This window comes from Pogona vitticeps, chromosome 14 (assembly GCF_051106095.1).
Source record: "Pogona vitticeps strain Pit_001003342236 chromosome 14, PviZW2.1, whole genome shotgun sequence".
In the NCBI taxonomy this organism is placed as follows: domain Eukaryota; kingdom Metazoa; phylum Chordata; class Lepidosauria; order Squamata; family Agamidae; genus Pogona; species Pogona vitticeps.
The window spans coordinates 19,346,389-19,372,034 of NC_135796.1; the positions used below are offsets into that span (position 1 = coordinate 19,346,389).

General features: G+C 54.7%; 1 protein-coding gene across 3 annotated transcripts in view; it reads left to right on the forward strand.

Annotated features, from left to right (window-relative positions):
* FAM222A (family with sequence similarity 222 member A) overlaps positions 1 to 25,646 on the forward strand; it is a 116,143-nt gene that overhangs the window by 66,882 nt on the left and 23,615 nt on the right. The window contains exon 1 of one of the 3 annotated variants that reach the window (XM_072983559.2): positions 994 to 1,529. The exons of the other annotated variants lie outside the window; for them this stretch is intronic. The gene's annotated coding sequence lies outside the window, so the exon portion shown is untranslated. Of the gene's footprint in view, positions 1 to 993; positions 1,530 to 25,646 lie in introns of those variants that run through there. 3 annotated transcript variants of the gene reach the window in all.

Consider the following 25,646-nt stretch of genomic DNA (forward strand, 5'->3'; position numbering starts at 1 on the left):
AATAGTCAATAAGGAGGCATCTTACATGGTTAACAGGCCTAGAGTGGTCGAAATGACTAGATAGGCGGGGTATAAATACAATAAATAAATAAATAAATAAATAAATAAATAAATAAATAAATAAATAAATAAATAAATAAATAAATAAATAAATAAAATATACAAAATGTTAAAATGTATGTCGGTTTGAGAAATAAATTTCCTGAATAAATAAAATGTCACCTGGGATGAAGAGTTTGGGATAAGAAAAAGAAGACAAGAATTAAAAAAAAAAAACCCTAACTACAACACCCATCTCTCTGGGCCGCGCGCCGCCTGCTGGTCTTTGGAGTCCGTCTCCCTCCCCCCCCTCCCTTGTGCTGGGAAGGGAAGTGGGCGGGCGTTTCGAATTTTGCCGCGGAAGCAGCGGAGTCCCCGCCCACCGAAGGGGGCGGAGCGAGGGCGCGCGAGAAGAGGAGAGTCGCGTCGCGGCGTCGCCGGGGCAACCCCGGCCCGGGGAGAATGGGGGGGCGTGGCCGAGCGAGGGCGCCGCTCTGCGCCTGCGCCGGCCGGGCTGCGCTCAGTGTCGCCGGAGCCGCCGCGAAGGAAGGAGGCGAGAGGAGCGGCCGCCGCGGGAGGAGCAGCAGCAGCAGCAGCAGCGGCGGCGGGGAGGAGGCCGGCGGCGGGCCGCCCGGAGGGGTGCTTTTTTGCAAGCCCGGGCGAGGCGGGGAGGGGCGCCCGCTTTGCACCGAGCCTCCAGGCGGGCGGGCAGGCAGCCTCCCTCCGTGCAAGCGATGGCCCCGGCGGAGGGCTGGGCGCGCCGCCTGCGCCCCGGAGGAGCCGCCCGCTGACGCCCGGCCGGGGACCCGCAGGAGGCGGCGGCGGCGGCTGCAGCGCCATCATCCGCATCCTCCTCACCCCCCCCCCTTTGCCTCTCCTCTCCGCCTCGGCTGGAGCACACAAAGGCGGGCAGGCAGGCAGGCAGGCAGCCCTCTCGCCCGCCCGCCCGGCCGGGGTTGCTGGGGCTCGGCGGGGCCGGGATGTGAGCCTCGCCTGGGCGGCAGGAAGGAGCCCGGCTGGCTGGCTGGCTGGCCGGCTGGCGGAGCAGCGACGGGAGCGGCAGGATCCGGCCCGGGGCGGCCGGGCGGATGCAGCCCCGGCGGGGGCGGCGGCGGCGGCGGCTGCGAGGCACCGAGCAGGAGGGACCCCACCGGGACGCCTCGCCCTCTGACGACGGAGCTCCTCCTGGCTGGTTTTGGCCTCCCCTTCGGGGCTGATTGGATTCCTCCCCATCCCCCGACCTTCGGACTTTGGACCCCCGTGTCTTTTTGATCGCTCCTTAGGATAATTTTTTTCCACTTCCCTTCCGTTCTTTTCCCGTTCCTTCCTGGCCGGCTGCGATCCGTTCCTTTGTGGCGTTCCTCTCCATGGCTCCGAGGACGCGGCGGCGGAGGAGCCTCGCGCGGCCGCTGGCCGTCCCGGCGGGGGCCTCTTGAGGCCGGGAGGCTTTCCAGAGCACGGACGGAAGGAAGGAAGGAGCCCCTTGGATGGTAAAGGGCCGGCCGGGCTGCGGGGGGGGGACTGGAGGGGGAGCCCCCGTCGAGGGTCACCCGCCGCCCGGGTGGCGAGGCTGCTGACCTCCCGGGGGATGAGCTCTGGGACCCCTTGGGGGAAAGGGAGGGGGTCTTTCCGCCGATGGTGGGGTTCGCGGATAGGGGCTGCTTCCTCCCCCGGCCTCGGGGAGCACCTGCCCGCGCGGAGGGGTCGGTCCAGATCTGCTCCATCTCCCCATCTGCAGCCTGCAGGTGACCCTTCAGAAGTGCACTGGCTGCGGGAGGAGACATGGGGCTGACCCTGGGGGGCCCTTTGGCCTCGATCCATCGTGGGCTGCGGAGGCGGGGGAAGCACCCCAATGGCTCTTGTCTGCTTTGGGGAGCAGCCAGAGAAAGCTTCCTGGGGACACTGGCTTCTGTCGCCAGTGGCTGTCTTGGAAAGGCCCCTCTGGATGCGGAGCCGACCCCAAGCAAAAAGAGGAGGGATGCTTTTTTGGAAAAGGAAGTTGCAGCTGGGTGGAGGCCGGGCTGTCAGGCCTGGCCTGGCGAAGCCCACCCCCCCCCCCTCGTGGGCCAGGTTCATCTGCTAGCCTCTTTGGGGGCCCTCTTGTCTCCCCCGTCCTCAGGTGCAGAAGAGGGCCCCAAAACCCAGCCGCCTCCTCTCCGGGCTCAGCCAGGCAGAAGATCTCCTGCAGCTGTAGCCCCAAAAATAGCCACCTTGGAAAAACCTAGATTCCTGCTTACTTGCTCTTGGTGCGAATGGAAAGAGAAGCGGGGGGGGGGGGCAGTGAATCCAAAAGAAATCTTTAAAAGTGCAGCCCAATGGAGGGGCTTCAGGGGGGGGGACCCCAAAGTGCAGAGAGAAGCTCCATCCGTGCAGAAGCGTGTGGCGCTTCTTTTTTCCTCCATCATCGGTTCTGTGTGCCTTAGCTTCATCTTTGCTCTCCCACCCATATCGCTTGTTTCTTCCTTTTTCAAAAAAAATGTATATGTCCGGTTCTGCAACGGGCTGCTTTTAGCTTGGGGGGGGGGGGGAAGGAGCGTTCTTTTTACAGCCTGCCGGTGGCATTTTCGGATAGCCTTCTTATAACTGGATGATGGCAGTAGAAATTGTAGTTTATTTTTCTTGATTTAATTTTATGCAAACTATTTTGAGCCTGCCTTTCTCCTTCAAAAGGACCCGAGGGGGTGTACAGCGATTAAAGGACAGTATTTTAAGCGAAGGACAGGGAATAGACAATAAAGTATTTATTTCAGGTGTCGCCGGGGAGCTTGGAAAGGCTAAGGAAGTAACCAGGGCCGGAGGGGTGGTGGTGGGGGTGGCTGGTGGTGTCACCCGGAGGAATCATCCTCTCCTCCGGCTGGGTGCAGAGAGGACTGGCTCTTGAGACATGTCTGGGCTCCCAAGGCCCATCCGCCCCAGGCAGCTAGACTGGGGATTGTAGTCCAGTGGGCATTTGGTGTTCATTCTCTCCCCCCCCTCCCCAAACGGAGGGAGCTGTTCAGTCTCTCAAGCGGAAGGTCAGCTCAGGGTACGGAGGGCGGGTGACCTTCCCGGAGCTGGCTGGCCATCTTTGTCCTGAGAAAAAGGGGCTGAGCTGCAGGGGTGGGTCTTCGCTTCCAAAGCAGCTGATCCGATTCACAGGAAGCGGTTCTCTCTCCGACCAGCTGCTGCGGCGGCTTTTCCCCCGGGCTGGGCTCTGTTTGTTTATTTGAATAACCTTGGCCGATACAAAGCAGGCGTTCGGTTAACATGTATCCCTCGCTTGAAAAGAATCATAAACCTTCCTGGTAGAGCAGAAGATTAAAAAAAAGGTTGCGCCTCTAAATAATTCACCGCCTGATTGCTACAAGCTTGCCTTGCCTCCCTGAAATCGCAGCTCGGGAAAGAAAATGGGCCAGCCGTTCGAAAATGGAAGACGTGTCATCTCTCCCCGCTTGAAGTGTTAAATCCGACAGATTGTCAAGCGTTACGGGCCCAAGGCCTTGAATAAAGAGGCCTCTTTCGGGGATCCTGGTCAAATAGGGTGACCCGACGGCTGCTCTCGGGGAATGGAGCCTCCCTCTTCAGTGGCAGTCTACCATCCAACACCCCAACCCTGGGAAGAATTCTTTTTATGGTGTGCTCGTCCGTCCGTTGTTTTATGTTCCTGGGTGTGCGTAACTTGTCCTGTGTGGTTGGGCAAACTCGTGCTGGAGGGACCGGATTTTGTGCACCCGCCCTGCCCTGCCCCACCCCACCCCGGTTTCTGTTTGCCTTGGCTCTGAGGAGAGCAGCAGGTGCGATGGTTCCCTTCCACGCCAGGGCCGCGTCTGCCCTTGAACCCCAGAATCGGGAGAAGCTTGCTTTCTTTGTTAGGAAACCAAAACAGCTGTTGCAGGATCCCCGAGGTTGATTGACGGCGGGTTGATGGAGTTGGCTGGTGAGAAACCCAGTCTCTTGTGATGGATTCCCCCCCCCCCTCGGCTGACCCCAGTTCTGCCTGAATCCAGGCAGGCTGCCTTTCCAGAAAGGGGGGGGCTTTTTCCTGTCGCAGTGGACCTTCTTGTGATGAAATGAATGGAGAGGGGAGGGGGGGCTTGTTTTAAAACAGCACATTTCCGCATCATCCCGGCAGCTGGGCCCGGATGCAGGTGCGGGCCCTGCGCAGACCCAGGCGCCCTCCGAGGGGGCTCGCAGGCCGGCTGTGGCCCCGCCCCAAGCGCCTCTGCGGCCCCTTTAAGCCGCCGCCGGCTTCTTCCACATGACCGGGATGAGCGCCCTCGCCTTTTCTGTCTGGCTGAGCAGCAGCGCCGTCCCCCCCCCCTCCTCTGAGAGCCCTCTGTAGTGTCTGTTACAAAGCATCTCTTCAGCCAAAGAGCATCCTAATCCAGCCACCAGGTGGGGGGGGCGCGCGGGAGGAGGAGGGAGCCCAGGCGGGAGGTCTTAAAAGGGCCACGGCTGCAGAGGGGTCTCTTTCGAGGGGGGGGGGAACGCCTGGGTCTGCCCCGATCCTTGCTTTGAAACTGGGCAGGATGAAAGAGAGGCAGTGCATGAAACCGACCCCTCGACATAGCCTTTGGGGGGGAGTAGCGCCTTCGGATCATAGGAGGCCCAAGCGCCCCCTTTCCCCCCAGTGCTCAAAACCATTGAGTTTGCAGTTCGAATACGGCACAGGCTTCCATGCCCTCCAGATGGACATATTCATGCATTTCTGGCAGAAGCAGCAACGTATTTTGAGGTGTAAGGGCGGAAAAGACTGTCTCGGCCTTCCTTTTGCAGCCGAGCGCTGTCCCGGGATGGGGGATTGTGGGCGTGCAGAGCCCAGCCATGGGGAGATGGCAGGGTGAGCAGATGAATAACCACTGGGAGAAGCAGCCACCGGGGTGTGGGTTTGTGTATGTGTGTTTTCTTTCTTTCTGCCTTGCTTTCTCATCCTGCTGGAACCGTGTCTGAAAGCGTTAATTGCTTGCCTCTTCCTTTCCTTCTGCTGCTCTTGAGTGGCGGCTGAGCAGATGCCACAGACTCCCTGGGCCACGTAGGTCCAGGAAAGGGCGCCGGTCCGAGCAATTCGGGCCGGATTTATGAGTAACCTCCTCCTGGCCTTTGAGCCGACGTTGCTGGATGAATAGTTTTGCAAAAGAGGGCAATTCGGCAGCACTGGCTTTTCCCCCAAAGAGCATCACCTGCTAAAGGACCTTCCTTTTCCAACCTGCCTGTAATCCCAAATTCGGAGTTTGCAGGACTTCAGCGGGGCGAATTCCAGAATTTGGGAGCTTGTGTTTCAAAGGGCCCTGGGGGGAGGGTGTCCCAGAGGCAGATTTCAGCTGGTGTCTGGATGTTTCTGTTTATCAGCTAAGTGGAAGGTAAGGGGACAGGGTGGCCTGGATGAGGCCTTGGGAGGCAAGATATAAGCCATGCGATGACTCATGCCAACTGTGGAAGCCTTATCCCTCCGTGAGAGTGAGGTTTCTTAATCCACTATAGATAAGCTTCGCTTACAGGTAATACCAGTTGAAGGGCCAGCTCCGTGGGGCCTTGAACTGGTCTTCGCTAAAGTGTGGCGTTGCTGGCGTTGAAATTGTGGAAGCTTTCGGGTGCCACAGAACGCTTCGTTCATTCGGAGGGACGGAGAGAGGGCAGAACTGTAAGCCCAGCTCAGGGGCTGGCAGGGGTGGGATCCTGCCACCTAGATGCTGGACTGCGTTTTGTGGCATTCCTCCACACGAGGTATTCTGGCTGAGGCTGATGGAATTAGTACTCTAGAAAGAACTAGAGTCCCATATGTTGTCTGTGCTAGCAGAGAGATGGCAAGTTGGTTTCCTGCTGATAGAAAACATTTTCCTCTCTGAAGAAAAAAATTAAGAAAATGTGTTTTATTTCCAGACTGCTTTGAGTGAGGAGGGTTGTGAATCCCTAAATCTCAAGGTACTTTCCGGGCCAGCAATTGACTTGCTCAGTTGAAATGTTGGAGCCTTCGGTTTAAAAGTTTGAGTTTGGATGTTTGCAATTTATTCGGGAGTCGCCTGCAATGTAAAGTACGTTCCTTTATCCGTATTTGAGAATTGCTCTTACGCTAAGGCGCAGTGGGCGGTGCGGATCGAGGGATGGACTCAGAGCCAGAAGACCTGGGTTCAAATATCTGCTCAGCCACTGAAACTCTCTGGTAGGGAGTGATTGGAACACGAGAACCAACACTTGGGAGGCGTGATGAGCAATAAATTTCCAAAGGCTTGTTTCTAGGACGGTAAATCTACAGTGCACGAAGGGAGCTGAAATATCGAAGAGGTGCTTAAGCCTGTCCCTTTGGAACGGTCCTGAGTTACTGATTATGTGTGGATACAGATACGATCTTCTTCTAGAGTGAGGTGGGAAGAGTTTGGAACCCAACGAAACGCTCGCCAGCCTTGATCTTTTTTAAAATAGATTTCCGAAAAGACTCTTAAGAACGGGACGTGCCGGCCTTTCCTCCCCTCCTCGTCAAGATCCGCTGGCTGGTTTGAACAGGTCGATAACTTCAAATCCCTCCCCCCCCCATGGCCCCTGCGAGATATTTTAGGTCTGAAGAGTCGGGGGCATTAAAAATTTAAGCCTCTAAGCTGCTGAACGGTTAGCTGGGCGCTGCGGGAAGGGGAAACTTCAGAGGCTGCCTGGCCCGGTCGCTCTAAATAGAAGCACTGAGACGGGGGTTTAGGGACCGGCTGGGGGGTGTGTGTGTCTCTGCCAGGCATAGGGGCAACCTCTTGTGAAATGGCAGGGGAGAGCTTGCGGGCTGTTAGTGTCCGAGGTTTGGCTGCTCAGGCAGATGGGCCCTGTTTGAATCCAGAATGGGGTCCTGAGGCTGGCTGTGTTAGGCTGCAAACAGGAGTAGGGAGGAGTTGTTGTGGGCTACCTGCCAGGCCAGCTGCCCTTTCTAAGCCTCCCTCTGAGTGTGCGCCTTGTTAATGGGTTGCTTTCAAAAGCAAACCCTGAATTTTCTCCCTTTCCTGAAAAGCCAACACTGCATGATTGAAGACGATTTAAATAGCAGGCAGCGTGTGAACAGTGATGTGACGGTTTCTTCGCCTGTTTGCATGCGGGAATGTGCGATGTGATCTGAAAACTGACCTTGATCCGGTCCGGGGCGGAGGAAGTGTGGGGAAAGGGCAAAGAGTAGGCAGAACGAGACGAGGAGAGTGACTAAAGATTTCTCAGACTTTGTAACACTTGAACTAGGGTGTCTTATGCAGAACGCCTGCCTTTGTTATATGTTGTCCATTTCTGGACCTCGCTTGGTATTTCATGGCATTTTGGTTGAATGAGGGGAGGACTACAACTTCCATCAGCTAATGCAGCCCATTATGGGAGGGGTAGTGCTATATTTGGAGGGTCACAGCTGCCCCGCGCCTCATTTAGGGCAGGAGGCTGTGGTTCTTGGCATCCTCTGCTATATCTGTAGGTGCTCGTTGATGTACTTGTGAATCCATTTCCCCTCACTCTTTTTTTTTTAAAAGGAAGCAAAGTATCTAGTCCTCTTGATGGAAGAGGTGGGGCCCAAAGCCAATGAAACAGGGTCCCTCAGAAGGTGCCTCTTTCCTTCTCCCGATGCCTCTCTGTACATATTGTGTTTGGAGAGTGTGCTTCTGAGCATGTACAAAGTACCTTCTTGCTTCTGAGCACGAGGAACCAAAGGGCGTCTTCATCCTCGGAGCAAAAGGCTGCAAATCCATTTGGTCAGGAAAATGCCGAGCCGTTCTTTGGGGCTCTGGAAGAATATACGGCGCGCTGGGCCGCCAGTTATGTCTAATAGAAATGACAAATTGCGTCGCAGACTTTTCGTGCGGGTGAGGGAGAGGAAGGACGTTTTCTGCTTTCTCCCCTGCCTGGCGCATTCTTTGGGAAAAAAAGCTAATATTCGTGCGAGGTAATTCAATCAAACAGCGATTCCTGACGGCTAATGCGCCAGCGCCGGGAACAGAGAGCCAGGGACACAAAAGCCCTGCTTTATTACCTCCTGCTTGCCTGAGAATTGCTTTTCTCCCTCGAGTGAGCCGGCTAAAGCTGGCTTTATTATGTTAACCTATTTGCGTGTCAAGAGCCATTGTGTTGCTGGCTGGGTATCTCTGTTTGTGTTCGCTGGCTGCTGCTGTCAAAAGGAAAAGGGTGGCCGCGGCGGCGGCAATGGGGCGGGGTGGCGAGGAGAAATGGCCGGCCGGCCGGCCGGTCAGCACCCGGCGTGCTCTGGGGCCCTGACGTGGTTGCTATGGGATTTGCGTCCCCTATAAATCACTTTATCTTCGGAGGAGAGGACCTCCATAATTATCCGCCCGCTGACATCTTTTGAAAGCTGCGCCTGACAATGTGTCTCTCTTTGTTAAATAAAGAATAAATAAAAAAGGTCCACGCACATGCAACGCACGCACACGAGAGTGGGTGTCTGGATGGATCTGTGTCATCTCCCTGCATGAGAGGTGGACGTTTCTTCCTTGGCTGCTGTCTACCCGGATTTTAAAATGTGATCCCTCTGTATTATCTGGCAACCTCATGGAGTTGGCACCCTGGATTCTCCGTGCCCAGTGGTGTGAAATCTCACAAGATACTACAGGGGTATGGAAGAAGCATTCTAAGCCAAGCTCAATATCTTATATCTGGAATTGATTTGTAATTGAACCCGGGGCCTTGTGCTTATGAAACACAGCTAAAGGCCCCTGCCCAAATCCTCCCTGCTTCCACCGTTATTTCTCCACTTTTGGCCCTCTGGATCAGTGGTTCCCAGCCTTGGGTCCCTAGAGGTTCCTGGACTACATCTCCCAGAAGCCTTTCCCGCGCTGAGATTTCTGGGAGTCGTAGTCCCAAGTTGAGAAGCACCGGCCCTCGATCTTTGGACTTATGAGTCCCCAAAACAATTCAAAGTCAGGGACTCTGGGAGCTGAGCCCCCCAAAACCTCTGGAAGGTCAAAGGCTGAAAAGGGGCTGTATTATAACAGACTAACCGTCGCTGCTGGTTTGCAGCTTCAGGTTGCTGCCTCGTTAATTAGTGGCGTTAACGCAGCCTCAGAGTTTCCCTTTTGCCTCTCTGTGCAAAGAGGCAGCTTTTGACTTCACGTTCGTTGCTTCATGAGCAACAAACAGCGCGATTCATACTTATTCTGAGCTATTCAATGGGAGCTGACTTGAGTGCCTTCTGACCTGGGAGTCTCATCTTCCAGCACTATCTTTTGCTGGATTTTTTTTTTCTCCCCATAAGGTTTTCAAGGTGAAAAGTATTTCTTGTGTGCTGTCAAATCGCCTCCTTCCCAATACGTATTACGGTCTTTTCCAGAGAACCTTGCCTTCTCCTAACATCACACTGGTTCCCTTTTAAAAATTCTAATAATTGGGACACTTCTCAAATACAGCTATTGAAAAAACAAGGGGGGGGGAGAAGGCTGATTTAAGTAAAAGATCTTGTGAGCTGGCCTCCCCCCCCCCCGGAAGAGGTTTCCCGTCGTGTCTCTGTGTGAGTGACTTGACTTTTCTCCTCCTGTTCTCTCTTTCTGGCGGGGGGGGGGGGGAGAGAATTAATCCTATGTGCTGGGATAAGACGGGTCCCCCTTTTAACGTTGCATTAACGTTGTGCTTTTTTTGGAGGGAGGGTTGTCCCCTTGAAAGCATTGCTAAAGCACGGATTTGGGGATTCCCCATTTAAATGGCTGCGGAAGTAAAGTTGGTGCCGATTCTTTTTAAAGACTTGGCTTTCCTGATGTGCTTTTATTCTTTGTTTTGAAACCAGTGTTTAAAGTAGGAAGCCTGGATGTTTCAGGGCACGAGTGGCTTTCCGAAGTTTTTTAATTCTTTTTTAACAGTCGTTCTAATAATAGGTGACTCATGAATTCAGTTCAAAGCCCCCCCCCTCTCTCCAGCCTGACTAGCATCTCATCCTAGAAAGGAGGGTCACCTTTCTGTTCTCTTATCCGTCCTGGGTTTGTGTACAAATGACCATGGGGAACCCCAGGGGTCAGTTTTCCACTTACTGGACCCCAGTGCGGACTATACCGCCCTTGAAAAAAAGAGCAGCGTGTGCCGGAAAAGCCAAACCCAGGAGCGCTCCTCTGCTGGTGTTGCGTGCCCAGTTGTGTGTGAGAAAACAGCGCAAAAGGACTGGTTCGGGTGGGCTTGATGGGGCGCCGCGTTTGGCTCGGTGTAGAGGACGTGGACTGCCCTTTGCCCACCCTTGTGGCCAAGGTGGCCCCCCATGTTTCCTTATCTGGCTCCTCGGCTCGCCCTAGGCGAGCGGAGGTTTCTTTTTCTGCCCTGCTGTTTTGACCGGCTGTAGCTTAGCCCTCTCCGAATGTCAGAGGAAGCTCAACGTGGGCTTGTTTTATGCTTCGGAGTGTGTGCCCCCCCTCCACCCTTGCTGGCCTATAAAATAAATTCTCAGGCTGCTTAAGAGACTGGAGCAGAAGCAGAGAGAAGCGCATTCTCATCCTCACGCCAGCCCTTCCTTTGCCGACCGGCTGTGCCAGAGACGAAATCTGCTCTTCCTCCCCTCTGCCGGAAATCATTAACGCTGCTCTGTCCCCATCGTTTCTCCCCCCCCAGTCCTTTTCTTTGGCACCCCCTGGGTCTCCAGGCTGCTCCTTCCTTCCTTCCCTCCCTCCCTCCCTCCTTCGCTTTGCAGGGCCAGGCTTTTTGCTGGAGAGGCGCGCGTACAAACGCATCTATTTATGACTGCCTGTAAACAAGCTTCCAATAAAAACAAGTTAATGACCTGAAACCGACAAGAGCCTGCTGGGAATTTTTTTTATCACCCTGGAGATGGTTCTCTCTTGCCAGCCAGGAAGCCGGATGGGCGTTGGGACGCCCTGCCCGGCCCCCTCCCCTGCCAGCTGTGCCTGTCGCCCCCCCCATCCCCAGCTTTCTGACCCCCTTCCCGCACATCCCCCCTATGCCTGGCTGAGACCAGACGGCCACAAATCAGGCCCTTGTGTTTTCCTCTGGAAGAATGGGGTGTGCAAACAGAGGGTTTCAGGCTGAGGGCCCAGCCAGCTAGGGGATTCTGGGTGTTGTAGTGCGGGAAGAGTCACCGAGGTGGGCGTTTTCACTGGACCCGTGGAGGCAGGGGTCTGCTGCTCCCGGTTGTGGTGATGGTTATGAGCGAGGTCAGAAAAACTATGCATAAATGGTTCCCTTAATCCGGCAGTCAATCAGTAGAACTCGCCAGGCGGCCCCTGGCTGTCCTTGCTTCTCTCCATGGATCAAGCTGCTTAAATAGAGCTGGGCTGGATATCGCTCAGCGTTTCAGGTCTCTGGCTGCAGAGCCAGAGGTTGGGAGTTCGATCCCCCCCCCATGGGGACTCCTGGGAGAAGAGCCTGCCTGGGTAGCCTTGGGCCAGGGGCACAGTCCCAGGGATCCTACCCAGAAGATGGAAAGGGGGAAGCCGCTTCCCAGTATTCTCTCTCTGGAATACTCTGAAAAGGGTCACCGTAAGTCAGAATTAACTTGAAGGCCCATGAGCATTATCGCCATTCAAAAGCACCAGGCGCAGTCAATCAAAACGATAAAAAACATTGACTGGTACAATAGGACAGGGGCACGTTTTAAGGAAAAGCCCAAGTACCTGCTAGATATCGGCAGACTATTATGCTGTTCCTAATATTGCCGGTTTTGGGTTTTTTTTGTAGTTCTGATGGTGTGATTGCTGAGATCTGCAACTGCTTGTAATGTGCATGGCACATGATGATGATGATGATGATGATGATGATGATGATGATGATGATGATGATGATGATGATGATGATGATGATGTAGGAGGGTTGTTCCTTGTTTGTCATGCCAAACAGGCCGTATTTGTCACGTGGGTTCTGAGCGCGACACTTAATGTAAGGGGATTCCCTGTATATATGGGGGGGGGGAATGTTGGAAAAGTCCTTCTTCCCTCCCCCCTTTTCATGTCCTGCTTGGTCCTCAAGCTTTCTTCCTTTTTAAAAAAGAGGCTTTCTTTTCACCCACGTGGCTTCCCTCGACCATGTTTGAAAAAGCACCGCGTCCTCCGGCTACCAGTCAAGCTGGCTTTGTTGTTGATAACCAAACACCAATAAAGCTTTAATGCTTTCCTGTGCCGGCCGAGGCTCTAACGGGTTCCCACCTCCAGGCTCCCTTTATGACTCCCTCGCCTGGAGCTCTCCCCATGAAATATGCATCGTGCAGAAAACTTAAACCTTGCGCAGCCTGGCCCCCCCTTCCTTTCCCCCCCTCCGAACCCCCTCTGTCTGCACAGCCGTGTTTTTGTGGGGTTTTTTTTTTTGCTTGCCTGGTTGCAACGGGAATTGGAGGGGGCAACAACACGCTCTTCTCCCATGCCGGGACCATTTTGTGGGATTCTGCCTCCCTCTGTGCCCCACTCTTTATTTCAGATTTGGGTCCGGCTGTCCGGACGGAGTTGGCCTGGGCGCCCGGCTCCCTTCCCGCCGTGACTTGCAAGTTCTGGAGAAGGCCAGAGAAAGCTGGAAAGGTGCTTTGCGGGGCCTGACCGTCGCTGGCCACAGCGTCTCCGTGTTAAAAGTTGCATTGATTGCATGGAACCGCGAGCGTCACCTTTTCTGAACTCCAAATTTTGCTGGAAACAGCTGCAGAATGTAAGACATCCCCGCTCGGAGGAGGGACGGCCTGGTTACGAAGATGGACTTGCAGCGAAAAGCCAGTCGCCATTTGTAAATATGGACTGCGGACCTCCGGGTGTTGTTCGCTGCTCGCCTGGGACCAGGTGGAGCTGGATTTGAATGGATTGAGCTGTGGGTGCGTCGCGGGTCGATGCGTGCCGTGAAGTAGCTTCTAGTGCAGTCCGGACATGCTCGGTGGGCCAGGACCCTTGCGGGGAGGACGGACCCCTGGATTTGCGGTCAAGGTTTGGGCAGGAAAGGGCAGGGACCGGAGGTCTGTAATGGGTGCCCGGTCCAGCTCTGACCCGAGACCCACACTTTTCAGAGGGGGTGGAGATGGGAACATTTTTGTGGCACCCTTTGCTCTTTGGTGACCTCAGCAAGGAGCTCCTCCAACGGTACCCTCGCCATCATGGCTTTGGCCGCACGATTTGGGGCTCAGCTCTTGGAGAGGCGAGGCTGCCGGCTTCCTCTGCATCTCAGGTGGCCGGGAGAGAGAGGCTTATGAGCAATGAAGGCAACTGGCCCATTTTTCTAACTCAATAACGGGCCCGACGAGCCCCCCCCCCCCCCCCGTCTGCAGTCCGGAGATATAATTAGTTTGCCGCCACCCGCGCTTCCTTGATTCAGCTGCCGAGAGCCGAACAAGACAGGGCTGTTACATCCAATTAGCCGAGACATCCCGGCAGAGTCTCGATGGACCAGATAAGAGGATTCGGGCTTGGCCTTTGGGTAGAAGCTTCCATTCCCTGCAGCTTCTCTGGGCACGAGGCGAACCCTTCATGGCAGAGGAGGCCTACACGTCTGAAAAGCACCCTTCCTTGGAAGGGCCGTTCAGGCCAAGCTGAGCCTAAAGATCTGGAACCAGCAGGAGGACCAGAGACCATGAAAGTGCTGCTTGCCCACAGCGGGCAGCCTAGCCGGACCGCCGAGGACACGCCGGGCACCTGCTTGGCCTTCTTCCCTGGCCTGGGTGGCGAGAGAAGAGTGGAGTTCTGCTTTAGGAAAGAAATGAAAATTCCCGGCTTTGGATAGGTGTCTTATGCATTTGTGGGAATTTGACATCTTCTTCCGCTCTCCTGTTTCGGAAATCGGGAGGAGGGTCTCTTGGGGACTGCCCGCCGTGGAGCGCTCAGCAGCAGAGGCTGCAGAAGACCCAGACGGTGGCTGGAACCAGGTGGGGCTGCCCCCTTTTCTTGCTTGGTGCCACTTGGGATCTGTGGGACCCCAGGACGGAGAAGCCCCTCACCCCAGCAGCATCATCCCTCCGGAGGAATTTCCACCCCACCCCTCGAACCTTCAGAGGCGAGAGTCCCCCACTTCTGAACTGTCCGGGGCCCTGCTCCTCTGTGGACAGAGGGGGGGGGGCGCATCCCTCCTGGGGCTGCGTCGAAACTCCCTTTGCGCCTTGAGGTCGGCGCCGAGCAGTCTAATTTTGGATAACTGGCAAATCAAGTCGCACAAAGTGGGAATTTAATTGCAAAGCGGTTTTTATGGATGGCGCTCACATCTGTGCTGCCATATGCAAAAGGGAGGGGGGGGAGTCGGCGAGCCTCCTTCTCCCGGCTCTTTTCTTCTTCCTAAGAAACAAATCATTTTGGAAGGATGTGCTTTGTCTCCCGATGCGCTCTGTGCGTCTCCCTCTTTCGTTCCTGTTCATTTCCAGCGAGCCGGCGTCCCTCTTGAGCTTTTCTGATCTCTGCTGCCTCTCAAGGGGGGTGGGATGCCTGCAGGGTTCCTCTTGAGGCCACCGCCGTCCCCTCTTCCGGCTTGTCAGCTGGGGAACCATTTTGTGTCCCTTCATGAACCGAAATTCGGGAAACGCATTTGACCGGATCGCTAAAAAGCTGCAAACAAGGCAAAGCCTTTTCAGCCCGAAAAGGGCTCTCCGAAATCTAAACATTTCCTTTTGTCGTTAGTGTTTTCGTAAAGGTGGTGACCAAAAGAAATGTATAGATTTTTTAGAGATGCTGGCTGGGGGGGCTCAGGGGTTGAGGTCTCCGTCTGGGGAGCCCAAGGCTGTGAGTTCGAATCCCCCACTGGGCCTCCCTGGGAGAAGAGCCGGCCTGGGTGGCCTTGGGCCAGCTGCACCGTCCCAGGGATCCCCTCCCGGAAGAAGGGAAGGAGAAACCACTTCTAAGGACTCTCTGCCTGGAAAACCCTGGAAAAGGGTCGTCCTAAGTCAAAATTGACGTGATGGCACGTATTATTACTATTTTGTCTTGCAGTCAATATATTACCCAATGTCGCTTCTACTCATGGATCGTATGTGTGGCTGCTTTGATTTTTCACTGCAGTGTCTTGTCTGTTCAGGGTTACACGAGGGCCTTTCTGATAGCCTTCCTGTGCCTTTTTCTCTCTTAGACCCGGAAGCGTGATGACGATTCTCCCGCCTTCTCTCGGCTCTGTTGTATGTAAGCTTTCTTTTGCTTCTTCTTTGCAACATCCTCGGAGCTTTCGATTCTTGTCCTGTTTGGGTTTCAAGCTTTGTCGCTAGAATGAAGCATAGAGATTTTGTGTGTGTGTGTGTGTGTGTGTGTGTGTGTGTGTGTGTGTGTGAAAGAATGTCAGAGATATAAACCTCCTACTGCGGCTTTCTGTCACCAGCTTAGATGATTTGAGTCTCAGCTTAATTGCCTCCTTGCTGAATTTATGCACTTCTTCCCTTTTTATTTAGTTATGCCTTTCGAACTCCCCTCTCGCTCTTCCTCCTTCGTGCAACTGCACGGGGATTTGCTTTTCCTTTTATGGGGTTCTTTTAAAAGCCACGTTCCTAGTCCTCATGCTTGGAGGGATAATCATGTAGGAAATGCCTTCCAGGGCCAGTTTAGAGTCGGTATGCCTTAGGGGTGGAGACGGCCGTCCTGCCCAACCCCGCGGGCCCGAGGGTTGCCTCTTCTGCGTGGCCAGGCCCTTTTACTCCAAGGGAAGGGTCTTCCCTGGGCTGTTTCTTGCCCGCAAGCGGTGGGCGTCTCTGCTTGGTTTGCTGGCAGAAATCTTGCTTGGTTGGCTGGCACATTTTTCTTGGCTCCTGATTTTTTCACTGGCAGCGTCACCAAACCATATGCCACCTGTCTGTATGGTTTCCTCTTTTTCCTCCCTCCCTCCCGTCTCCGTTTTCAGAGGAACGTACGCGCTCTTGGTGGCTTTCCCCCGTAGTAAAACGTTTATTTATTCGTTGCGCTGAGATCCTTTCCCTCAAGAGTTGCTCAAGGCTTGCCTGCGTGGGGCTCTCGGCGTCTCCGAACTTATCCCCGTAACACCACCCTTGTGAGGTGGGTCAGGCCGGGAGGGAAGCTGTAGCCAAGGCCGTTTGGTTGAAGAAAGTAACTTTTCCAAATCTGGACCTTGTGGAATCCACGGGTGGGGGGGGCTGGCTCTTGCCTCTCCTGGCTTTATTGCTGAATCTTCCAAAAAAAAAAAAAAAAAAAAAAGCAAAATAAAGCCTCGAAAGAACAGCCGTGGAATAGAAAACAGGGTCATTGGGGTTGATCCGGCTCCTCAGTGCACACCCAGGGTGCATGCACACATGCAGCCTTGCACACCCTGCACACAGGCAGAGCGAGGCCCACCCCCTCCCGGCGTGCCTCCCCGCCCGCCCGCCCGCCCAGCTGTTCCCAGGTTATTAATGCACAGTGTTGATCACGGACTTGCGTTGTAATCATTAAAACTATTAGAAGGGAAATGTTCTGCTGGAAGCGAATGTCAGCCCCTCTCTGTTCTGCTTTGGAAACGCTCACAATTAATGCCAATCAGGAAGGCCCGGATGGAGCTCAGCCCCAGAATGGTGTCTGTTTGATCTCGTTTGTCAGCTGCTGCCGGTTCGCTGTGTTGTACATTTTCACACAATTGCTATAAACAGAGGAGAGGAGGGTTTGGGGTGTGTGTGCGTGTGTGTGTGTTGCAGAGGTGGGAGGGGTGCTATGTTCTTTCACACACACACACACACACACCCCTTTATCTTCTATTTTCTTTTCTTTTTTTCTCCTCTCCAGCGATTTCTCCCTATTGTTCTGCGCCTTCGTTTTAATCATTTTGTATTTCTCAGCCTGTCATCCGGTCGTCGCCAGAGGGGGGGGGGGGAGAGAGAGAGAAATTAGGCCTGTATAAAACAAATACCATCGATCTTGATAGACGCCTCGTTTTCTGATCTGGCGGGTGCGGGAGATTATCGGTGGCTAAGTCGGGGAGAGGCCTGTTTTAAATTTCCTTTTTCCCCCCCCCCACCTCGAGACCCCCTTCTTCCTTGACTTTGAAGGCAGACAGATGTTTCAACGCCGACTCGTTTTCCTTTGACTTGTTTGGCGTCTTTTTCTTCTAAATTGTCTTTTAAAAGAAGTTGTTTACAAGGGAGGAATAAAGTGAATGGGAGGGAGAGAAGTCTAGGAGTTCTGTGACGGAAGGGGTGGAGGGTGCGCCGCAAGACCGCCCCCCCCAAATCACTTGAAGGAGGCTAAAAAGAGGGGGTTATCGGGTTTGCTGAGAGCAGGAGGGGGGTGCAGAGCAGGCAGCTCAACACACACACACACGCACACATACACACGCACACACATGAGGGACCCCTGGAAATGTCCAGTGAGAGGAGGGTCTGCCCCTCACCCTACAGCTTGCGAAGGAGTCGGCAGGAGTTGCCAGAAAAGACCATCTTGCTGGAAAACGTAGAAGGCAGCAGGAAAAGAGGAAGACCGAATACGAGATGGACCGGCGCTCTAAAGGAAGCCACAAGGTTGAGTTTGCAAGAGCCGAGCAGGGCAGCTGAGGACAGGGCCCTTTTGGAGTTCACACATTCATGGGGTCACCATAAGTTGGAGGCTCAGGATGGGAAATGTTGGGTTGAGCCAAAGATGGCTTTACTCTAGCCCCCCCCCCTCCCCAGCGTGTGGATGGTGTCGGGCGAAGCTCCCCGTTCTGTGGCTTCCTTTCCTGGGAAGGCTTTTCAGAGGCCTTCGGCAACATGAGGCGGTGTTTCCCCACTGGCATCAGCCCCAAAGGTGGGTCAGGATTCGCTAGGCGAAGGGCAGTTTGACTCTTTAAACTGTTGAAAGAGAAAGAGCTGTTGCTTGAAAAAGGAACGAGGCGTTTGGGCGTCCTGTGGAAGCTCAAGGAAGCCAACCCCCCCAGCTGGGTCTCAAAATCGGAGCCCTGCACAGCGCTCGCTGCGGGAGCACTTCCGAAGGTGCGTTTGGTTTTGCGATGAAGACAATTTACTCCGAAAAAGGCTGTGCGGTCCGTCTGGGGTGTGTGCACGAGGGCGTGGAGGGGGGGGATTGTCTCGCTGCCCCCAGGGGTCTCCTTTAAGAATCCAGTTCGTCTCGGAGAAGGAAGGGTCTAAGTACGACTGTTTTGGAACTTTTGTGTTGCAAAACAGACTTTTTGGGGTGATGGACGTCCCATTAAACCGTAACCTGATTAGGCAAAGCGGGGCGGCTGCAGGGGTTGGAAGCCGAGGCCGGCTGGGAGACATTCTTCCCGGGGAGTCCTGGAGCCCTTGAATGGGACTCCATCTGTCGGCTGGTAAATCCTTTTCTTCGTGCGGGCCCCCCCCGCCCCCGGGGTGGTGCCTCGGATAATAGCACGGCCTTCGAAAGAGCCACTCTCTGTTCCCCCTGCCCTGCGCGTGAGGCTCTCCGGAGCCACTGGATCGGGGTGGGTGCATCGCATGACAGTGAACGCCCCTCAGGGTGCTTGTGGGGTGAGTGAGTCTCTCCCCCCCCACTGTCCAGACGGCCGGAATGAGAAATGTGGGTTTCTGTTTGGGCCAGACGGCTCCTTTTCTGCCTGGCACCAAAGGCAGAGGGGCGGACGGGTGGGTGGCAAGCGAGCGGACGGCGTGGCAAGGCAGGAGGGCAAGAAGTTGGCCAGGTTTCCGGGCAGAGGGTGGCAGCAGCTTATGGGGCAGGAGTGCCGGCAGCTCCCTCCCTTCCTGGAAGCTTCTCTGTGCCACGGTTTGTATCGGAGCCCTCTCAGTGCCCCCCCCGGAAGGCACAAGGTCCTTTCCCGTGGGGCGCTCGCTTGAGCCTGACCGCCTGGTTTAGCCAAAATCAGAAAGGTTCTGGGGTTTTTTTTGGCCTGTAACGACCAGTACCTCCATGCCAGGGGTCTAATGCCCATTTCGTGCTGTCAATACCTTTCCGAAGTCCTCATTGGAGCGTATTCGGGGGGGGGCATCCCATGCCACCCGCTATCTGTCAAAGAGTCCTGTTGAACCAGGTGGAAGCGCACACATCTCTCGCAGCCGGCGTCCATCCGGAAGTCCGAAAGTAAGGAACCCGGAGAGTTCGTCCGGCGTCAACCAAAGGGCCTCCGCAAATCGGAGCAGCCTTTGCTTTTTTTGAAGCGTAGTTTTGATTCCCAGTTGTTTTGATCGGGCCTGTCTTTGTATCCCTTTGAGAGCCCTGCTGGGCCAGAAAAGTGATAAATAGTTTAAATTAAACACAAACACACAAGCAGATCGTGGGAGAGCGGGTGGCCGTGGCGGGATATTTTGGATGGAACGAGCGGGCGATCGGCCAGGCTTCTCGTCCTCCCCCCGCCCCCCGTGGCTAGCTAGTGCTGCTTTTGGACTCATGATTCATGGGGTGGACCATCCTTTTTTTGGGGGGGGACACACACACACACACCCTCTGGCCTCTCCAGTAACAGGTAGTGGGCACCTAGTTACGGTTTTGAAGTTCAACCATGCTTGTGTTTTGGCCCCACCTGCTTTGCTTTCCACCCGTCGCCGCTGACCCACGGCCACCCCTAAGAATGAGGGAGCTCCGGAAGATTCCCGTCCTCAATGGCCTCGTTCAGCTCTTGCAAACTCAAAAGCCTGTGGCTTCCTTGAGGGGTTCAGTTCATCTCATCTTCGGTCCTCCTCTTCTCCTGCTGCATTTCCACCCAAGCTGAAAACGGGAGATGCTCAAGGGTTGGGACGCAGAAGCGTGGGTTGGTGCTGGGGGGGGGGGAAGAGGCAGATGGTTTTGGGGGAGACATTGGTTGTACAGGATTGTTCCCGACGACCCCAGAGACCTTGCAAGGTTGTGGAGCAACAATCACCGGGGAAAAAAAGACTGCAAGTTCAGAGTTAATGGGAGAAAGAGGGGAGAGTTTTTCTTTAGTTTGACGGGAATGGTTCATGGTGGCTCCAGGGATTTAGTTAAGCATTTATTTTAGGAGGAGGGGAGTCTGAATGTTTACCTTGAGCCGAAACACACACACACACACACACACACACACAAAAGGAGCCCTCTCTGAAAGGCTTCCCCCCCCCCTTCAGCCCCACTTTTAATCAAGGGGGTCTTTCTGGATGGAAGACGGTGGAGCTTTTAAAGATCACAGGAGAGGTTAGAGGAAAATTACCCTTGACTCTTACACGCTAATATAATCTTGAACCACATCTTCAGGACTGCAGCTAAAATTGCTTTTTAGATTAACATTTAATTATTAACAGGGTGTGGGTGCAAGCGTGCTCCCTCTCTCTCTCTCTCTCTCTCTTCCCCCCCCCCCAGCAGGCGTGGGGCTGGTGCTCGGGAGGAGGGCGAACGAGCAAGCGAGGCCTGCTTTGCTGAATGCATTAGGTGGATCTTTCTGATGGAGACATTTGCACAGGGTGGGGGAGGAGAAAGGGAGGGAGGGAGGCTCGCCGTGGCAGCGAGGAAGGTCACCCGCGTGTCTCCGGCAAAAAGTGCCAGCCGCTGTGCTTTATTGCCAGCCCTTGGCAAGGTGCGCCTGAACTTTCCCTTTTTGGGTTTTACGTTGCCTTCCCCATAATTTACCGAGGGGTGACCTTTCCCGGGATTAACTCCTTCGCCTGCCGAAAACTGTCAGCTTTGCTAAACGAGCCGATCCTCTCTTCTTCTGCCCTCCCCCCCCCCCGCTTTCCAAGGTGGAGCAGAAGTGACTCTCCAGGCTTTCCAGACCCCACCGGGCAGTCGTGGAAATTGGGGAGCGAGGAATGCGTGTAGAAAAGAGCAGGGTGCCTCTGAGCATGTAAAGAGCGGGTTAGCATCTTGAGACTGTGGGTAGGTGGGGGAAAGCCCTCCTCCCTGCGGTCGTAAAGGCTCTATTTCTATATCCGTTTAGATGTTCACAACTGGAGTAGGACGTGTGTCGTATTCTGGCAGCTGCGTCTAAACCAGGGGTTGGGGTTAGAGGGGTAGAAAGCGCCCAGGAGGGGGCCTGGGGAGTCAGTGAGGGAGGTCCGGCTTGAGGGAGGGGGGAAAGGCAGGTGAGAGACGCTATCGAGGTCTATAAAATGATTTAAATGATTTCCTCTTCTGGTGAAAAAGTGGGGGGAGAGTTTTTCTTCCCACTTCTGGAGGCTGGAGCCCAAGAGGAAAGCGGGGAGCGCGTGTGGGTCTCCTGCTGAAGCCAATGGCGGTTCAGGAGCGATCCAAGAGAGGAGGGGATTGTGCACAGCCGAGGCGGAGGTGGGCTGTGGAACTCACTGCCACAAGATGCCGCAGTTGAGCTCGGTGTGTGGAATGTCTTTGGGCAGGCAGCTTCTCGCTCCGGCTGGGTGGGAAAGGCGGAGAAGAGAGGTGCCAAGGTCCAGAATCCGGCCCTCCCGTTACTCCTTCCTGGGGTCGCCAAGTCAACCGGCCCTCTGTCCCCAGGTCTACTGGCCGTGTTCAAAACTGGGGGGTGACGGCGGGGGGGGCAGCCACCAGGTTGGGGGGTATTGGGGCTACTTGACAGGGGTCCAGACGGCAGAGAGGGGACCTGGGTTCAGATTCTTTTCTTTCTACTCTCCCCCCTGGTTCTGGGGGGGCTTCCCCAGTGCCCCCTTCATTTCAGAGTGGTGCCACCTTCTCCGCCTTCTGCCCCCCCCACCCGCCGCCCTGTTCTCCTTTGATCTCGGCACCCCAGCCGATGAAGAAAGCTGCCATGCCCTTCGTGGAGTCTCAGGCCAGCGAGAGCGCCCGTCTTATCGCCGGCCGATGTCAGCGCAGGGCGCCCGAGAGTCCTCGCGTTGGCGTGTTGGGAGAGGGGGGTGCCTTTGGAAGGGAGAAAAAGGGAGAGAAATTATTAAAGTCACAAAGACCTTGGGCGTATAAATAGCCTCGGATTTGAACAATAGGCTTTCAAAATGAGCAGGTGTGAAGGAAAGAGCTGCGGGTCGGGAGTGCTTAGAGCAGAGAGGACTTTTTCAAAGGGCGGCTATTTTTAAAACCTGGAGCGTGATGGATCTCAAATATGCTTTATGATAATAGAGATGGGTGACCCTGCAGCCGGGAGTATCGGGCGGCTTGGTTTCGGTCATTGTGACACCTCCGGGGCTTCACGGATCCCTCCCTCCCTCCCCGGGCAAATGCAACTTCTTGCAGAATTGGCTCTGGAGGGGGGGGGTTGTTGGATTCAGATTATTTGGTGCCGAATCCAAAGGCCGGAGGAGAGCCATGGCTGTGTCAATCCGCGGATTCCGGTGTGTGTGTGTGTTAAAAGCCCCATAAAATTATGGGGGTCTTTTGGTAGCCAAAACACATCTTGTGATGGCCAGAAGGGAAAATAAATAACGTGGCTGATGGGTGCCCGTTAGCTCGGGAAGCGACGGCCGCTCTCCTTAGGGTGGGCGAAGGATGCTGCGGGAGACGGGCCATCACACCGTCACGCCAGGTTTGGGCGCTTTGGGGGCGCTCACCGTTAATTAAGGGCGACGCGACCTTTTCGAAGCAGAACCTGCTGAAGGGCAGGTGTCTTGAAGGGGGGGGTAACTTGCGTTCCCGATGCCAGCGGTGCTCCTCACCTGTTTCAACGTGCCTTGCGAAGGTGGCAGCCGTAAAGGAGGACACTGAAAAATTGAAGCAGCCACCGTTATGGATGCTGACGGTTGTGGCGAGAAAGTGAATTCTGGGAAGCCAGTGGGGCCCCCTCAGGAGCCGCCTCTGGTCCAACCAGGCGCTTGGTGTCCACCGAGGCCAGCGGGCCACGGATCCGACCCGCAGCCGCCGTGGATTTCTGGGCTTTCACAAAAAGAGTTTTGCCTCGCCCTCCTGGGAGAGGCAGGAAGCAAAGCGCCTTCTGCTACTTTGCCCCCGGAGTGACGGTGGAGTAAAGATTCTAGTCCTCATGGCTGGTCTTAAAGGGAGGCTTTATTTCCTTACAAATGGAAGAAGGTATTTTCTTTTCTTTTTTGCTCCCTCTAAAGGGGGAAGAGGTCCCGATTCAAGCCTAGGTTTGCTGCTCGGGTCTTACTGCCTCGTGGCCAAGCCTGCCGCTGGAGCAGGCACATATTTGTGAACGTTGGAAAGCGGTGTGTGCGAGTTCTTCCTTACTGTGGTGGTGGGTCAGCGTTGCTTTCCGGGGCGAGAGGGACCGGCGGGTGCTTGGGGGGGGCGGCATTTCCGACCAGTCCCCGTGGGGCTCCCCAGGGCCACCTACCCCCCCACCCTACCCTACACTACCCCACCCCCTCTGCCTGGGCTCCTTTTCGCTCCCTGCTCTCCTCCGGGTGACACGGATGACAGGAAAAGCGGGAGCGAGACCTCGCCGGCTCAGGACAAAGCTGGTAGGGCGGCAGAAACTGCTGAGCCAAGCCGGTTGGCTTTTTTTCTCAACCCAGAACCAGCTTGCCACTAAATCCAGGTTGATTGGGAATTAGTTCAAATGCCGGTAGAGCTAATGAAGCTCATGTTAAGTATCTGAACGGCTCAGTGTCCCCTTCCCATCAGCTGATTCCTCCCCCCCTACTCTTTTTTTTAGTTCTGAAAAGCCCCTAACTATAACCTAGTGCCGTTTTGCAGAAAAGTGGCTTCCAACCCCCCCCTTTTTTATTTTATTTTTAAAAAATTATTTTGGACATGTTTTTGCTCTCCAGCAAATTGACCTGACAGGAGGGCTCAAAGCAGACGGGCCTGGAGAAAGGCCGGCCAAAAGGACGGTTTTGGAAAATCGGGGTAGGAGAGTTCGCGGTTCTGCAGGATTAACGTCTCTGTGTGTAGGCGAAGGCAGGGGTCACCTGGGTGCGCCAGGGCGCCAGCTTGGCCCGTGGGGGGGGGGGAAGAGAGAGATATTTCAGAAACAGTTGCCCTGGAAGTCTCTGAGCCCATTATCAGAAGAATTTAGAGGTGACATTTGCTTGATTTTAAAAAATGGGTGTGTTCTGGCAGACGTGCCCTTTCGCTCAGCCTGTGTGTTGGTGAACATTCCGTTAACATCAAGAGCAGATCGGCCAGAGAACTGCCAGGAGGCAGGAATAAACCAGTGCATATTTTTAAGTTTATTTATTAAACTTAAGGAAGTTTGTTTATGAAACTTAAGAAGGTTTGTTTATTAAATTTATCAAAACTTTGAGAAACGTTCAGCGGCCCTTGTGTTCATGCCCCTCGTGTCATGTTTCTTTTGGAAAGTGGCTGCTTTTCTAAAATTGAGTTTTGTGATCGTCCTTTCTGCTCATTTTGTAGGAAGAGGAGTCATCATCATTATCGTTGGCATCATAATCATCATTATCATGATGTGCTGTCAAGTCAGTTCTGGCTTACGGCGATCCTTTTTCAGGGTTTTCCAAAAAGAGAAGACTCAGAAGTGGTTTTTTCCCCCCTTCCCTTCTTCTGGGTGGGGGTCCCTGGGACTGTGCAGCTTGCCCAAGGCCACCCAGGCTGGCTCTTCCTCCCAAGAGGGCCCCGTTGGGAATCGAACTCTCAATATGTAGCTCCACAGCCAGAGACTTCAACCCCCTAAGCTCTCCAGCCAGGTTATAATCCTAACAGCAGTAGTCAAATGTTTCGGAAATTATACTTCTAAGTAGCTTTCGGTTGCCAGAGATTCTGGCCGCTGGCCTTGGGGGAAAATGATCCCTTCTCCCAGAGGTGTGGAGCCAGGCAGGTGGTTCACCTGGAAGATGCTGGAAGTGGCCAGCCCCCCAAAACGGCAGAATGAGGGTGGTCGGCAGGGGAGAGGACGTGTGGATTTGCTAGAGGGATTAGAGCAAAGCACCAGCTCAAAGGAGCTGGTAGAGGAGCATCCTTAGGCTCAAGAGCCAGATGGCAGGTACCTGTTGGCTGGTCACCAAGGGCTGGAGAAGGCAGGAGGACGGGAGGAGGCTCATGTGACAAGAGGGCCAGGTGGGAGAGGGATTGGAGGCCAGCCACGGCCGTACCCGGGGGGGGCGGTCCTTGAAAGAAAGATTTCAGCAGAACTGGGATTTGAAAGGACAGGAGTCTTGGAAATGGGGATGAAACGATTTTCCTTGTGTTGCCTTGAGGGAGGAGGAAATGCATGTCATGGAAAGAGGACATCAGGTGGTGGGCAAAGGAAGCCAAGCAAGAGCGCATAGCGCTGTAACGCAAGCGGCGCTTTAGCGCGAGTTGGGCCAGCGAACTTTCCCGAGTCGAGACAAAACCTACAAGGACTCGGAAGAGTGAAGGGTTTTTCGGGTGTGGTTTTCGTTCCTGGGCAGCCTCCCTGACCCTTAGTTCCAGGGAGGCACCGAAATGCCTACAGGCACACAAACACACGTCATTGCCTAGCGCTGTGGTCTGGTCTCATCTCAGTCTTATCCACTTTAAGAGGATGTTTCTCCCTTAACCTCGTTTAACCTGGACTGAGCCGGCCGCGCTGTGCACGGGGAGGGTGTCCCTCTCTCTTTGTGCAGTGGACCCCTTGAGCTGGTTTTGGAGGGGGCCTGTGATCAGGGGCGAACGAGCCACCCATGACTTGTAGCCTGTTGGTGTGACTGCCCCCCCCCCGCCGAGAGACTCAGCGTGAGGTCCATAGAGAAACCAGGTGATGTATCTGGACCTCGGGTGCATGTCCCTCTTTCTAGCACTCTGTGGCCCTCCATGAGTTGGACCCGATTGCACTGTAACCATTCCGTCTCCTGCCTCCTTGCCAGATTTTGTTTGCGGGGGGCATCTCTTCCTCCCAAGGCCTCGCACTTCGCGCCCACTCTTTGTGACCAAACCAGGGTTGCGGTTTTCACAATACAGAGGTGAACAGCTGGCTCGGCTGAGCAGTGAAGTAGATTGCTCTCCCGAATGCGCTCGCCTTCTTCCTTGGGTGTGTATATTTTCCACCAGCCACGTAATTTCGGA